Source organism: Macaca mulatta, chromosome 17 (assembly GCF_049350105.2).
Source record: "Macaca mulatta isolate MMU2019108-1 chromosome 17, T2T-MMU8v2.0, whole genome shotgun sequence".
Classification (NCBI taxonomy): Eukaryota; Metazoa; Chordata; class Mammalia; order Primates; family Cercopithecidae; genus Macaca; species Macaca mulatta.
The window spans coordinates 20,522,134-20,536,651 of record NC_133422.1 but is presented as its reverse complement, the minus strand read 5'-3'; positions in this window follow the sequence as shown (position 1 = coordinate 20,536,651).

Here is a 14,518-nt window from a genome sequence, read left to right as displayed (position 1 = left end):
AGTGATCCTTCCAACTCAGCCTTCCGTGTAGCTGGCCCACAGGCATGCACCACCATGCTCGGTTAATTTTTTTTTTTTTTTTTGAGACGGAGTTTCGCTCTTGTGGCCCAGGCTGGAGTGCAATGGCGCCATCTCAGCTCACCGCAATCTCCATCCCCCGGGTTCAAGCGATTCTGCTCTCTCAGCCTTCTAAGTAGCTGGGATTACAGGCATGCACCACCACACCCGGCTACTTTTGTATTTTTAGTAGAGACAGGGTTTCTCCATGTTGGTCAGGCTGGTCTCGAACTCATGACCTCAGGTGATCCGCCCACCTCAGCCTCCCAAAGTGCTGGGATTACAGGCGTGAGCCACCATGCCCAGCCTTAATTTTTTTTTTTTTTTTTTTTAGTAGAGATCCATGTTGCCCAGGCTGAGACTCCCTAGTTCTTTAAATAAGTTCCTTATATAAAAGTCCAGTCTGTTATGTGGATCCTAATCTACAAAGTCATCTGAGACCCAGGCATTTCTGTCTTCCTGTTCTACTATCCTTACTTAGGGTGCTGCCCTGACCCACACGGTCCAAGGTGGTTCATCCTCATGTCCACATTCCAGCCATCAAGAAAGAAAGGGAAGGGGAGGGCATGATTCTCCCCGTAAGGGAAATTGTGCATATTGCTTCGGGTCGCATGAAATTGGCCAGATCTTAACGACATGGCCACATCTAGCTGCAGGGATGTCTGGGAGAGGTAGTCTCTATTCTGGATCGACATGTATCTAGTTAGAATTCAGCCGTTGCTCCTTGTAGGATAGGGGAGAAAGGCTATTCTTATTATTTTTTATTTATTTATTTTTATTTATTTATTTGTGTTTTTTTTGAGGTGGAGTCTCACTCTGTTGCCCAGGCTGGAGTGCAGTAGTGTGATCTCAGCTCACCACACCCTCCACCTCTTGGGTTCAAGTGATTCTCCTGCCTCAGCCTCCCGAGTAGCTGGGACTACAGGTGCATGCTACCATGCCCAGCTAATTTTTGTATTTTTAGTAGAGATGGTGTTTCACTATGTTAGCCAGCCTGGTCATAATCTGCCTGCCTTGGCCTCCCAAAGTGCTGGGATTACAGGTGTGAGCCACCACACCCGGCCGAAAACTGGAAATTTCTTAGAGCTAACTAGACTATCTAGCAATATTCCAGCATTTTCTGTGCCTGAATCATCTTTGCAGTGCTGTGTGAATGTAATCTACTTATTTCCCCCTTTGTTGAAGTTCAGACCATTAGCCAAAATAGTTTATTCAAAACTTAGTTTCTTGCCCATTTCTTGTACTAATTTCAGGTAGATTGTGCTTTACTCAATATATACATATAGTGCCGTTTTTTTTTGGTTTGTGAAAGCTTCAAAACAACTTTCAGAAAACATTTTGGATAATTCTGTCAAGTATGTGACTCCATTCTATATTTCATTTCTACTAATCTCCCATAAACTTAAAGGTGCTGGGTGCAGTGGCTCATGCCTATAATCCCAGCAGTTTGGGAGGCCAAGGCGGGTGAATGGTTTGAGCCCAGGAGTTTAAGACCAACCTGGGCAACTTGGTAAAACCCTGCCTTTACAAAAAATAGGAAAATTAAGCAGGTATGGTGGCATGTGCCTGTGGTCCCAGCTACTTGGGAGGCTGAGGTGGGAGGATCACTTAAGCCTAGAAGGTCAAGGCTGCAGTGAGAGCCGTGATCATGCCACTGCACTCCAGCCTAGGTGACAAAGTGAGACCCTTTCTCAGAAAACAAAAAGTAGGGCCAGGTGTGGTGGCTCACGCCTGTAATCCCAGCACTTTGGGAGGCTGAGGCAGGTGGATCACTTGAGGTCAGGAGTTTGAGACCAGCCTGACCAACATGGCGAAACCCTGTCTCAACTAAAAATACAAAAATTAGCCAGGTGTGTGGTGCGCACCTGTAGTCCCAGTTCAGTTTATTTTAAACTTAAAAGTTTTAATTTACACTTAAAAGTTTTTAACTTAAAATTAAAAACTTAAAGACAACTTTTTTTTTTTTTTGAGACGGAGTTTTGCCGTTGTTGCCTAGGATGGAGTACAGTGTCGCGACCTCAGCTCACTGCAACCTCCGCCTCCTGGGTTCAAGTGATTCTCCTGCCTCAGCCTTCCAAGTTGCTGAGATTACAGACACACACCACCACGCCGGCAAATTTTTGTATTTTTAGTAGAGATGGCGTTCCCCATCATAGCCAGGCTGGTCTCCAACTCCTGACCTCAGGTGGTCCACCTGCCTCTACCTCCCAAAATGCTGGGATTACAGGTGTGAGTCATGGTGAAGACAAGATTTTGTTTATATGATACGACTGGACTCTTCTCCATATTTTACGCTAGTTAGTGCTTGTTCGGTATCATGATCCCATTGCTTGCTTTACGGTAGGGCTCTTCTCATGCTGCAAGCATTCAGTTTATCGATCTGTTTATTCTTTATTATGTGTCTCCTCCATTAGAATATATATGAGGCTGGGCGCGGTGGTTCATGCCTGTAAATCCCAGCACTTTGGGAGGCCAAGGCATTGGATGGCTTGAGTCCAGGAGTTCGAGACCAGCCTCGACAACGTGGCAAAACCCTGTATCTACTAAAAATCCCAAAATTAGCCAGGCATGTGGTGTGCACCTGTTGTCACCAAAAAAGAAGAATGTATATGCCATCAATGCATGAACCATATTTATCTTTTTTGAAGTTCCTAGCAATAGGAACAAGTGCGGCATTGGCACTCAGTGAATATTTGTTGAAGAAATAAAAAAAAAAAGAAATGTGTTTGGTACTTGTTCACATTTATATGACAAACACCTGCATTTATAGCCTCATCTTTTTGTCAATTTTCCAGCTTTGCAGTAGAGCTATTATTAAACTGTTTTGTCTGGTTGTTATAGCAACCCAGAGGCTTCCAGAACTACAGGTTGTTTCTGATGCGCATATTCTACCAGATAACCAAACACACACAGTGTTTTTAATCATGGAATAATGATGTTATTATAAATCACATTTCTCTCACACTGTATGTTTTTCTCTTTTATGAACATAGTGGAGAATTAGAATGGAAACCCAAATCTGTTTAAACCAATAAAAGCTAGGGGGAAAAACAAAGCCATGTGACACACACCTCCACTCCCAACACATTGTTTCCTGCAAGTTTCTCCAACTTTCCACAAGCACTCATGAATTTAGTCAAGTTTTCTGTCCAAGTTGTTAAAGGAGTTTTGAAAGGTAATTGGTGCAAAACAAACTCTAAAAAGCTCTGTTACAGCCTAAACATTTCCTCTTTTTCTCCTAGTTGCCTATTGCTTAAAGTTCATGTTAAATTAGCAAAATGGTAATAGTTTTCTAAAATTGAGACTTGCTCTGAATAAGACCCCAAATCAGGTACTTGCCCACCCCCATCCCTTCACTCACATTTTAGGGGCAGGAACTAAGAAGAATTTTTTAGAATTTTTTTTAATTAATTAAAACAATTTTTTTAGAGACAGAGTCTCACTCTGTTGCCCAGGCTGGAGTGCAGTGGCACAATCGTAGCTCACTGCAGGCTTGAACTCCTGGATTCAGGGGATCCTCTCACCTCAGCCTCCCAAATAGCTGGAACTACAGGTGCAGCCCACCATAGCCAGCTAACTTGGTTGGGTTTTTTTTTTTTTTTTTTTTTTTTTTTTTGGTAGAGACGGGGTCTCACTATGTTGCCCAGGCTGGTCTCAAACTACTGTCTCAGCTTCCTGAAGTACTGGGATCACATGTATGAGCTCTCATGCTGAGTCTAATTGTTTTAAATTTTTTTTTAGGAGACAGGGTCTCGTGTTGCCGAGGCTGGAGTGCAGTGGCTATTCACAGGTGTGATTCCACTATGATCAGCATGGGAGGTTTGACTTGCTCCATTTCCGTGCTGGGCCAGTTCACTCCACCTTGGGCAACGTGATGGTCTCCTGCTCTTGCAAGATCACCATACTGATGCCTAACTTAGTGCAGACACCCAATCAGCATAGTGCACTACCGCCCAGAACTCCTGGACTCAAGCGATCCTCTTCCCTCAGCCTCCCAAGCTGGGACTATAGGTGTGAGCCACCATGCTTGGCCGGAAGGGTTTTATTAAATTAGGTTAGGTTATCATAGAACATTCATTATTAGTTCAATTAACAGCTTATCTGAGCCCATCCATCAATAACGTATATAGTTTTTAAAAGGCAGAGTTTATTTTGTAATGGTAGATACCCTATGGGGAATTTTCTTTTCTGTAGGTTTGGGTCATACATATTAAAGAAAGTCAGGCAGGCTGGGTGCAGTGGCTCACGCCTGTAATCCCAGTACTTTGAGAGGCCGAGGCGGGCAGATCACAAGGTCAGGAGATCAAGACCAGCCTGGTCAATATGGTGAAACCCCGTCTCTACTAAAAATACAAAAATTAGCCGGATGTGGCAGCGGGTGCCTGTAGTCCCAACTACTCGGGTGGTTGAGGCAGGAGAATAGCTTAAACCCGGGAGGCAGAGGTTGCAGTAAGCTGAGATCGTGCCACTGCACTCAAGCCTGGGTGACAGAGTAAGACTCCATCTCAAAAAAAAAGAAAATCAGGCACAACCCAGATTCAATATTCACCAGTGAACAGTCACATAACCTTATCTAAAAGAAGTTATATTGCAATTGGCTTACTTGCTGGACAGTTTTGGTATTGTAAAACTAGTATCCACTTCAATACATCCAGCCGTCTTCAAGATATGCACTGGGGGCACCCTCAAGAGGACAAAGTGAAAGATCAGAAGGGGCAGTATAAGGAGTGGTATCAAGATTTCGGATTTCAAAGTCAGAACCCCTGGCTATTTTGAGTTGTGTATTTGTAAGAACTTCATTTTAGTCTTCTGGAAAATTCCATTCCTTTTTATTCTTTTAAATAAGCACTGAATGCCACACAACACTAGGTCAGAAGTCAAACCTTTGAGACAGCTAAATCTAGATATCTGCTCACTGTCAGAGACTGAAAATGGTCCAAGGAAATGGAAGGTTTGCCAGCGGAGGATCAGGTGTCTGGCCCACAGATCCTGGAGGATTACCTGTCAGACAGCCACTGTATCCCAGGTCTAGTTCTCTTCTTTAGAAGTTTGGATATCCAATTGCTACTACACCTTGATGTGGTTGGATTCAAGTACCGAATCATATAAACCAAACCATCAAGAATCAAAAATATAAAAGCCATAATACCAATGTATTAATTTATAGTTACAAAATACAACTTTTGGCCAGGCGTGGTGGCTCATGCCTGTAATCCCAGCACTTTGGGAGGCTGAGGTGGGTGGATCACTTGAGGTCAGGAGTTCAAGACCAGCCTGGCCAACATGGTGAAATCTGTCTCTACTAAAAATACAAAAATTACTAGAGCATGGTGGCTCATGCTGTAATCCCAGCTACTCGGGAGGCTGAGGCACAAGAATCACTTGAACTCAGGAGGCAGAGGTTGCAGTGAGCCAAGATTGTACCACTGCACTCCAGCCCCAGCAATAAATAAAATAAAACTTTCTTTTCTTGTTTCTTTTTTATTTTTTGAGATGGAGTCTCGCTCTGTTGTCCAGGCTGGAGTGCAGTGACACAGTCTCAGCTTACTGCAACCTCCGACTCCCGGGTTCAAGCAATTCTCCTGCCTCGACCTCCTGAGTATCTGGGATTACAGGCACACGCCACCACGCCCGGCTAATTTTTTTTGTATTTTTAGTAGAGACAGGGTTTCACAGTGTAGGTCAGGCTGGTCTCGAACTCCTGACCTCGTGATCCGCCCACCTCAGCCTCCCAAAGTGCTGGGATTACAGGCGTGAGCCACCACGCCTGGCCAAAATAAAACTTTCAGACAGACGAAATACATTCTGGTTTTCCCTGATCACCGCATATTCTTGTTGCCCAGTCTTCATGAAAGACAAAATCTCACATTTCCTGATATTAAAACTCATTACAAAACTATAGTAATCCAGATATTGTGGTACTGGCATAACCTCTTACTGTCATAAGAGGTGTCATGTAGACCAATAAACTAGAACTGTTAGTCCAGAAATAAACCCAAAGATCTGTGGCCAGTTGATTTTGGTAAGAGCGCCAGTGCATTCAGTGGGGAAAAATAGTCTCCTCAGCAGATGGTGGCTGGGATAACTGCATGTTCACATGCGAAAGAAGGAAGGTGGGCTGGGCACGGCAGCTCATCCCTGTAATCCCAGCACTTTGCAAGGCCGAGGCGGGTGGATCACCTGAGGTCAGGAGTTCAAGACCAGCCTGACCAACATGGTGAAACCCCGTCTCTACCAAATACAAAAAATTAGCTGGGGGTGGTGGCACTTTCATGTAATCCCAGCTACTTGGGAGGCTGAGGCAGGAGAGTCGCTTAAATCCAGGAGATGGAGGTTGCAGTGAGCCAGGATCAAGCCACTGCACTCCAGCCTGGGCAACAAGAGCGAAATCCCATCTCAAAAAAAGAAAGAAAAGAAAAGAAAAGAAAAAAAGAGAGAGAGAATGAAGGTGCAGGCCAGGCACAGTGGCTCACGCCTGTAATCCCAACACTTTAGGAGGCCAAGGCAGGTGGATCACTCGAGGTCAGGAGTTTGAGACCAGCCTGGCCAACACGGTGAAACCCCGTTTCTACTAAAAATACAAAAAAATTAGCTGGGCGTGGTGATGCGTGTCTGTAATCCCAGCTACTCAGGAGGCAGAGGCAGGAGAATCGCTTGAACCCTGGAGGCAGAGGTTGCGGTGAGCCAAGATCATGCCACTGAACTCCAGTCTGGGTGATTGAGCAAGACTCCGTCTCAAAAATAAATAAATAAATAAATAAAAGAAGAATGAAGGTGGAAAAAATAACATTGGACACTCATTTAATAGTCTATTTCTCCAAAGAAGATATACAAATGGCCAAGAAGCACATGAAAAGATGCCCAACTCATCATTAGTCATTAAGGAAATACAAATCAAAACCACAGTGAAATACCACTTTGTACCTACTAAGATCACAGTAATAATAATAAAAGGAAAAAAGCATGTGTTGGTGAGGAATTAGAACCCCCATACGTTGTTGGGGGGAATGTAAAACAGTGCAGCTGCAGTGGCAAACAGTTTGGCAGATTGTATAAAAGCTAAACGTAATATTACCATATGTTAATATGGCAACTCCACTCCTAAGTAGATGCCCAAAATAATTGAAAACAGGGACTCAGATACTAGTACTCCAATGCCCATTTCAGCAAACCACAATAGCCAAAAGACGGAAACAACCCCGTGTCCATCAAATGGTAGCAACTAAAGAAAATGTGGTGTTTATGGGGCTGGGTGCAATAATCCCAGCACTTTGGGAGGCCGAGGCAGGCGGATCACGTGACGTCAGGAGTTTGAGACCAGCCTGCCCAACATGGTGAAACCTTGTCTCTACCAAAAATATACAAAAATTAGCAGGGCATGGTGGCACATGCCTGTAGTCCCAGCTACTCAGGAGGCTGAGGTAGGAGGATCACTTGAACCCGGGAGGTGGAAGTTGCAGTGAGCCAAGATCGTGCCACTCACTGCACCCCAGCCTGGGTGATGGAGTAAGACTCTGTCTCAAAAAATAAATAAATAAATAAATAAATAAATAAATAAATAAATAAATAAAAAGAAAACATGGTATATGTTCACAATGGACTATTATTCAGCTATAAAAAGAAATAAGGTACTGATACATGCTAAAACATGGGTGAACTTTGTTGTGGGGGCTAAAGCAATTCCATCTTGAATGCTAATGCACCATCTGGACTTCTGATTAAACCCAATTCCTAGAATGCCTCTAAGATTTCTATTTTATCTACTGTTCCTTGTGTAAGAGCATGTACTTACCATAAATCCTACTATTAGGTCAACAACCTTGATGTTATTATACTTACTATAAATTCCACCGGTAAGTAATTGTCTTTTACATCCCTTCTGAGTCATCTATACCCTTTCCTTACCATAAGCCCTGTGTCTGGTGAGTAATGGCACACGGATCCGCCATCTTGTCTTGCTGCCCTTAGAGACTGTGGCTACTGTTTTTAAGTCTCTATTAAATGTTTCTTTCTGAGGAGCTTGTTATATCAGCCTCCTTGGCCTCTCAGCTTTCTCAGACTTTGGGGGTAGGTTTGCTTAGCCCTGCCCACTGCAGAACACTTGTAATCATCATGCTGGGTGAAATAAGCCAGGCACAAAAGGATAAATATTGTATGATTCCACTTGTATGAAATGGAGTCATATGAATATTGTTATGAATTATATGAATATCTAGAATAGGCAAATTCATAGATACAAAGTAGATTAGAGGTTTTCAGGGGCTGGGGATAGGGAGGAATGGAAAGTTACTCCTCAAATGGTTACAGATCTTCTGTTTGCGGTAACAAAGATGTTTTGGAAATAGTAGTGATTGTTGTATATCACTGTAAATATAATTAATGCCACTCAATTTTAAGGGCCAATTGAAAACGGTCAATTTTATTGTTGCGTGCAGTGTGGTCCCAGCTACTGGTGAGGCTAAGGTGAGAGGATTGCTTGAGCCTGGGAGTTCGAGTTCAGTCTAGGCAACATAGCAAGACCCCCATTTCTAAGACAACTAAATAAATGAATAAATACAAATGTTATTAAAAATGATAAATTTTATGTTATTTATATTTTACCACAATAAAAATAAATAATTTGTCAAGTGGTAATTTTTAAATGAAGACTTTTTTGTGTTTTTTAAAAGTCAGAGACGAAATAAGAGAAAATAGCTTCTTGGAATCAGTAATAGAGTGCAATTTTTTGTTTTTTTTTTTAATTGAGACAGAGTCTCACTCTGTCATGTCACTGGAGTACAGTGAGGCGATCTCAGCTCACTTCAACCTCCACCTCCTGAGCTCAAGCGATCCTTCCACCTCAGCCTCCTGAGAACCTGAGACCACAGGTGCACACCACCACACACACCTAGCTAATATTTTTGTATTTTTGGTACATGGAGTTTCGCCATGTTGCCCAGGCTGGTCTCCAACTCCCTAGCTCAAGTAATCTGCCCTCCTCGGCCTTCCAAAGTGCTGGAATTACAGGTGTGAGCCACCGTGCCTGGCCTATTTTTAAATTTTAGTTTTAAGCTTGGTAAGTATAACAGCACACATTATAAAAGTATGCATCATAGGATCCCAAAGCACAGTATGTTACAAACTACGTGTATAAAACTATTGTAGAATTTTATAAGTGAGCCCTGCATCTATCTGGTGCTAGGAATCAACCCTCCTGGCTTTCCTCCTTCTTCTCTGATTCTGCTCCGTCTCCAACATCTATTCTGCCTTCTAGTCAATCTTCTCTTCCCTCGAACATTTCTGACCCTCTAGCTCCCGCTTTGGCCGTCTTCTTTCTCTATATTTCTCCTGCTCTCTGTGCCACTGCATTCAAGCATGGTTGATGTTGATGACTCCCACATCTGTATCTCTAGTTCATCTTTTCTTCTGAGCTCCAGAACCATATATCCAGTTATCTTGTTCCACAGCTCTGCCTGTGCTAAGCATATTCCAAACAGATCTCTTTTTCGTCACCTAGTCTCACTTCCCAGAAGCTGCTTCTCTTTCCATGCTTCCTGTTGTGATGGAGGTCCACTCAGATATATGGCAGGAGCCCAGGCATCATCTTTCCCTCCATCTGCCTCACTGTCCACATCCATTCCATCACTAAACTCTACTTACTTGGCTCCCAAAATACAACTACATGCTCCCCATTTTTCTCCATCCCTGCTGTCTTCACACTAGCCCACATATATGCTGGCTTGGGCTTCTATAATAACCTAACTGGTTTCTTCTTTAATTCAGGGTTTATCACTTGGAGTGTGAAGACCCCCCCACACACACCCAAGTATGTAGGTAGAATTCAAAGGACTCATGAACTTTGTTGAGAAAAAAATATATATTTATTTTCACTAATCTATAACTAAAACAATATTTCCTTTTTATGAATGTAAGCAATAAGCCACAATAATATTAGCACTACCTGTAACTTTACTAATGATAGAAATTATAAATATTTCAAGTCTGGGCGCAGTGGCTCACACCTGTAATCTCAACACTTTGGGAGGCTGAGGCCGGTGGATCACTTGAAGTCAGGAGTCGAGACCAACCTGGCCAACATGGTGAAACCCCATCTCCACTAAAAATACAAAAATTAGCTGGGTGTGGTGGTGGGTGCTACAGGCACCCACTTGGGAAGCTGAGGCAAGAGAATTTCTTGAACCTGGGAGGCGGAGGCAGAGGCTGCAGTGAGCCAAGATTGTGCCACTGCACTCCAGCCTGGGTGAGAGTATGACTCCACCTAAAAAAAAGAAAGAAAGAAAGAAAGAAATTGTAAATATTTTATATCATGTTGCAGTTGTTGCAAATATCTCAAATTATCATTTATATTCATTAGTTCTCTGAAATATGGTAGTTATTGATAAGACCTACTGCTAGATCTAGATCTTCTTATGTATAAAGAAGCACATATAATACTATCTTTTTTTTTTTTTTTTTTTTTTTTGAGACAGAGTTTCGCTCTTGTTGCCCAGGCTGGAGTGCAATGGTGCAATCTTGGCTCATTGCAACCTCCACCTCCCAGGTTCAAACGATTCTCCTGGCTCAGCCTCCCTAGTAGCTGGGATTACAAGCGCCTGCCACCATGTCCAGCTAATTTTTTGTATTTTTAGTAGAGACGAGGTTTCACTATGTTGGCCAGGCTGGTCTCAAACTCTTGACCTCAGGTGATCCACCCGCCTCAGCCTCCCAAAGTGCTGGGATTACAGATGTGAGCCACCACACCCAGCTCGACACTGTCTTATGCTTTTAAAATATTTTAGGCTGGGCGTTGTGGCTCATGTCTATAGTCCCAGCACTTTGGGAGGCTGAGGCAGGCAGATCACCTGAGGTCAGGAGTTCGAGAACAGCCTGGCCAACATGGTGAAACCCCATCTCTAAAAAATAATACAAAAAAATACAAAAATACAAAAAAAATTAGCCAGGCCTGGTGGTGGGCACCTATAATCCCAGCTACTCAGTAGGCTGAGGCAGGAGAATTGCTTGGAGGCAGAGGTTGCAGTGAGCTGAGATCGCGCCATTGCACTCCAGCCTGGGCAACAGAGTGAGACTCCATCTCAAAAAAAAAAAAAAAATTGGTTTTTTTGAAAACTGTATTTTAAAATAATGGGACTTGTAATCCTATGTATTTTTAATAGCTTTATTAAGATACAGTTGACATATCATATAATTCCCCATTTAAAGTACATAGTTCAATATTTTGTATATTCACAGAGTTGTACAACCATTATGACAATTGAACATTCTTTTCATCACTCTCAAAGAAACCCTGTACGCATTAGCAGTCACCTCCCATTTCTTCTCAGCTTCACCCCTCTCCCTCAGACTGAGGCAACCACCAATCTACTCTTTGTCTCTATAGACATTTTATATAAGTTGAATTATAGAATATCATACAATATATGATCTTTTGTATCTGGCTTCTTTTACTTAGCATAATGTTTTCAAGTTTCATCTATGCTTTGGCATGTATCAACATTTCATTCCTTTGTACGGTCTAATATTCCATTGCATGTATACACCATATTTAATTTACACATCTTCATTTGGTGGAAATGAAGGAAACCCTAACCCCAGTACAAATGTGACTGTATTAGGAGATACCTTTAAGGAGGAAATTAAATTAAAATGAAGCCAGTAGGGGGTCCTTATAAGAAGAGGAGGCCAGGCATGGTGGCTCACGCCTGTAATCCCAGCACTTTGGGAGGCCAAGGCGGGTGGATCACCTGAGGTCAGGAGTTCAAGACCAACCTGAAACGCCATCTCTACTAAAAACACAAAAATTAGCTGGGTGTGATGGTGGGTGCCTGTAATCCCAGCTACTCAGGAGGCTGGGGCAGGAGAATTGCTTCAACCGACGGGGAAGAGGTTGCAGTAAGCAGCGAGCCACTTCACTCTAGCCTGGGCAAAGAGCGAGACTCCATTTCAAAAAAAAGAAGAAGAAGAAGAGGACATTAGGACGCACAAGCAGCACCAGGAATGCACTGGCACAGAGGAAAGGCCATGTGAGGGCACAGAGAGAAGGTGGCCATCTGCAAGCCAAGGAGAAAGACCTCAGAGGAAACCACACCTGCTGCTGCCTTGGTCTTGGTCTTCCAGCTTCCAGAACTGTGAGGAAATAACTTTCTGTTATTTAGGCCATCCAGTCTGTGACATTTTGTTATGGCAGGCCCAGCAGACTAAAACACTGTGAATTTTCACTTTCTTTATTGTGTTCTTTGAAGCACCAACATTTTTTATTTTGATGAAGTCCAATATATTTTGCTTTCATTGTTTGTACTTTTGGTGTCATGCCTCTCCTTTATTAACTTTATTTATTTTTTCTTTTTTATGAGATAGTGTCTTGCTCTGCCACCCAGGCTAGAGTGCAGTGGCACAATCATAGATCACTGTAACTCCAGAGTCCTGGGCTAATGTGATCCTCCTGCCTCAGCCTCCCAAGTAGCTAGGTCTACAGTCATGCACCACCACACCAGGCTAATTTAAAAAAAAAAAAAAAGTGGAGACAAGCTCTCACCATGTAGCTCAGGCTAGTCTCAAACTCCTGGCATCAAGCAATCAAGCAATCATCCTGCTTTGGCCTCCCAATGCACTGAGATTACAGGTAGGAGATACAACACAGCCCATTGTCATATCTTTCCCTAACACAGGTCATGGAGATTTTCTCCTACATCTTCTTCCCTGCGTTTTCTAGTTTTACCTCTTACATTTAGGTCTATGATTCATTTTGAGTTAATTTCCGTGTATGGCATTATGAAAGAGTCAAACTTCATTTCTTTTGCATGTGGATATCTAGTTGTTCCAGGACCATTTGTTGAAAAAACTATTCTCTCTCCCATTGAACGGTCTTGGAACCCTTGTTAAAATTCAATTGACCATAAAAATAAAAGTTTATTTCTGGAGTCTCAATTCTATTCCACTAATTTATGTGTCTACTCTTATCCCAAGCACCACAATGTCTTGATTACTGTAACTTTGTAGAAGTTTGAAATCAGGAAGTGCAACTTCTCTAAATTTGTGCTTCTATTTCAGGATTATTTTGACTTATTCTTCATCCCTTGCATTTCCATATGAATTTCAGGATCGAGTAGGATTTTGTTCATGATTGTTTTGAATGTAGATCAATTTGGGGAATATTTCCATTTTAACAACATTGTCTTCCAATCCGTGAACGTCATCTGTTCTTCATTAATTTAGGTATTCTTTAATTTCTTTCAACAATAATTTGTAATTTTCAGGGCACTAATTTTATTTATTTATTTACTTATTTATGTATTTACTTATTTATGTATTTATTTATTTATTTATTTGAGACAGGGTCTCACTCTGTCACCTAGGCTGGAGTGCAGTGGCACGATCGTGGCTCTCTGCAGCATTAACCTCCTGGGCTTAGGCAATCCTCCTGCCTCAGCCTCCTGAGTAGCTGGGACTACAGGTGCACGCCACTACACCTTTCTAGTTTGTTTGTTTGTTTGTTTGTTTGGTAGAGATAAGGTCCCACTATGTTGCCCAGGCTGGCCTCAAGCACCTGGGCTCAATCAGTCCTCCCAGTTGGCCTCCCAAATTGCTGGGATTACAGGCGTGAACCACCATGAGCAGCCAAGAGTATGAATTTTATACTTCTTTTATTCCCAAGTATTTTCTTCTTTTTGAGACTATTGTGAATGAAATTATTTTGCTAATTTCATTTTTTTGTGTGTATTCCTACACATTTTATTTTAGGCATTTGAATAATTATTCAAGATGGGATCTGTAGGCTTTACCAGACCACCAACTACGTCCAAAGAACAAAAATAAAAATATTTTAGACCCTGCTTTATGTTGCAGCCAGAGTGATCTTGATAAAATACAAATCTGATCGTGTCTCTTCACTGATTAAAATCTTTAATTGGCTGGCCATAGCAATCAGGTACAAGTCCAATTTACTTAAAATAGCGTACAAATTTCTTTATACATTTTCACTGCCTGCCTTTCTGGCTCACCTTTATACCTCTGACTCATCCTCATGATTTTTTTTTTTTTTTTTTTAACAGGATCCCAGCTCTGTTGCCCAGGCTGGAGTGCAGTGGCACAGTTTCCGCTCACTGCAACCTCCCCATCTCAGGCTCAAGCAATCCTCCCTCCCAGCTCAGCTCCCTGAGCAGCTGGGACTACAGATGCATGCCTCCATGCCCAGCTAATTCTTTTTTTTTTTTTTTTTTTGAGACCAAGTCTCACTCTGTCTCCCAGGCTGGAGTGCAGTGGCACGATCTCAGCTCACTGCAACCTCTGTCTCCCAGTTTCAAGTGATTCTCCAGCCTCAGTCTCCCGAGTAGCTGGGATTACAGGCATGTGCTACTGCGCCCAGCTAATTTTTGTATTTTTAGTGGAGAGGGGGTTTCACCATGTTGGCCAGGCTGGTCTCGAACTCCTGACCTCAGGCAATCCGCCCACCTCGGCTTCCCAA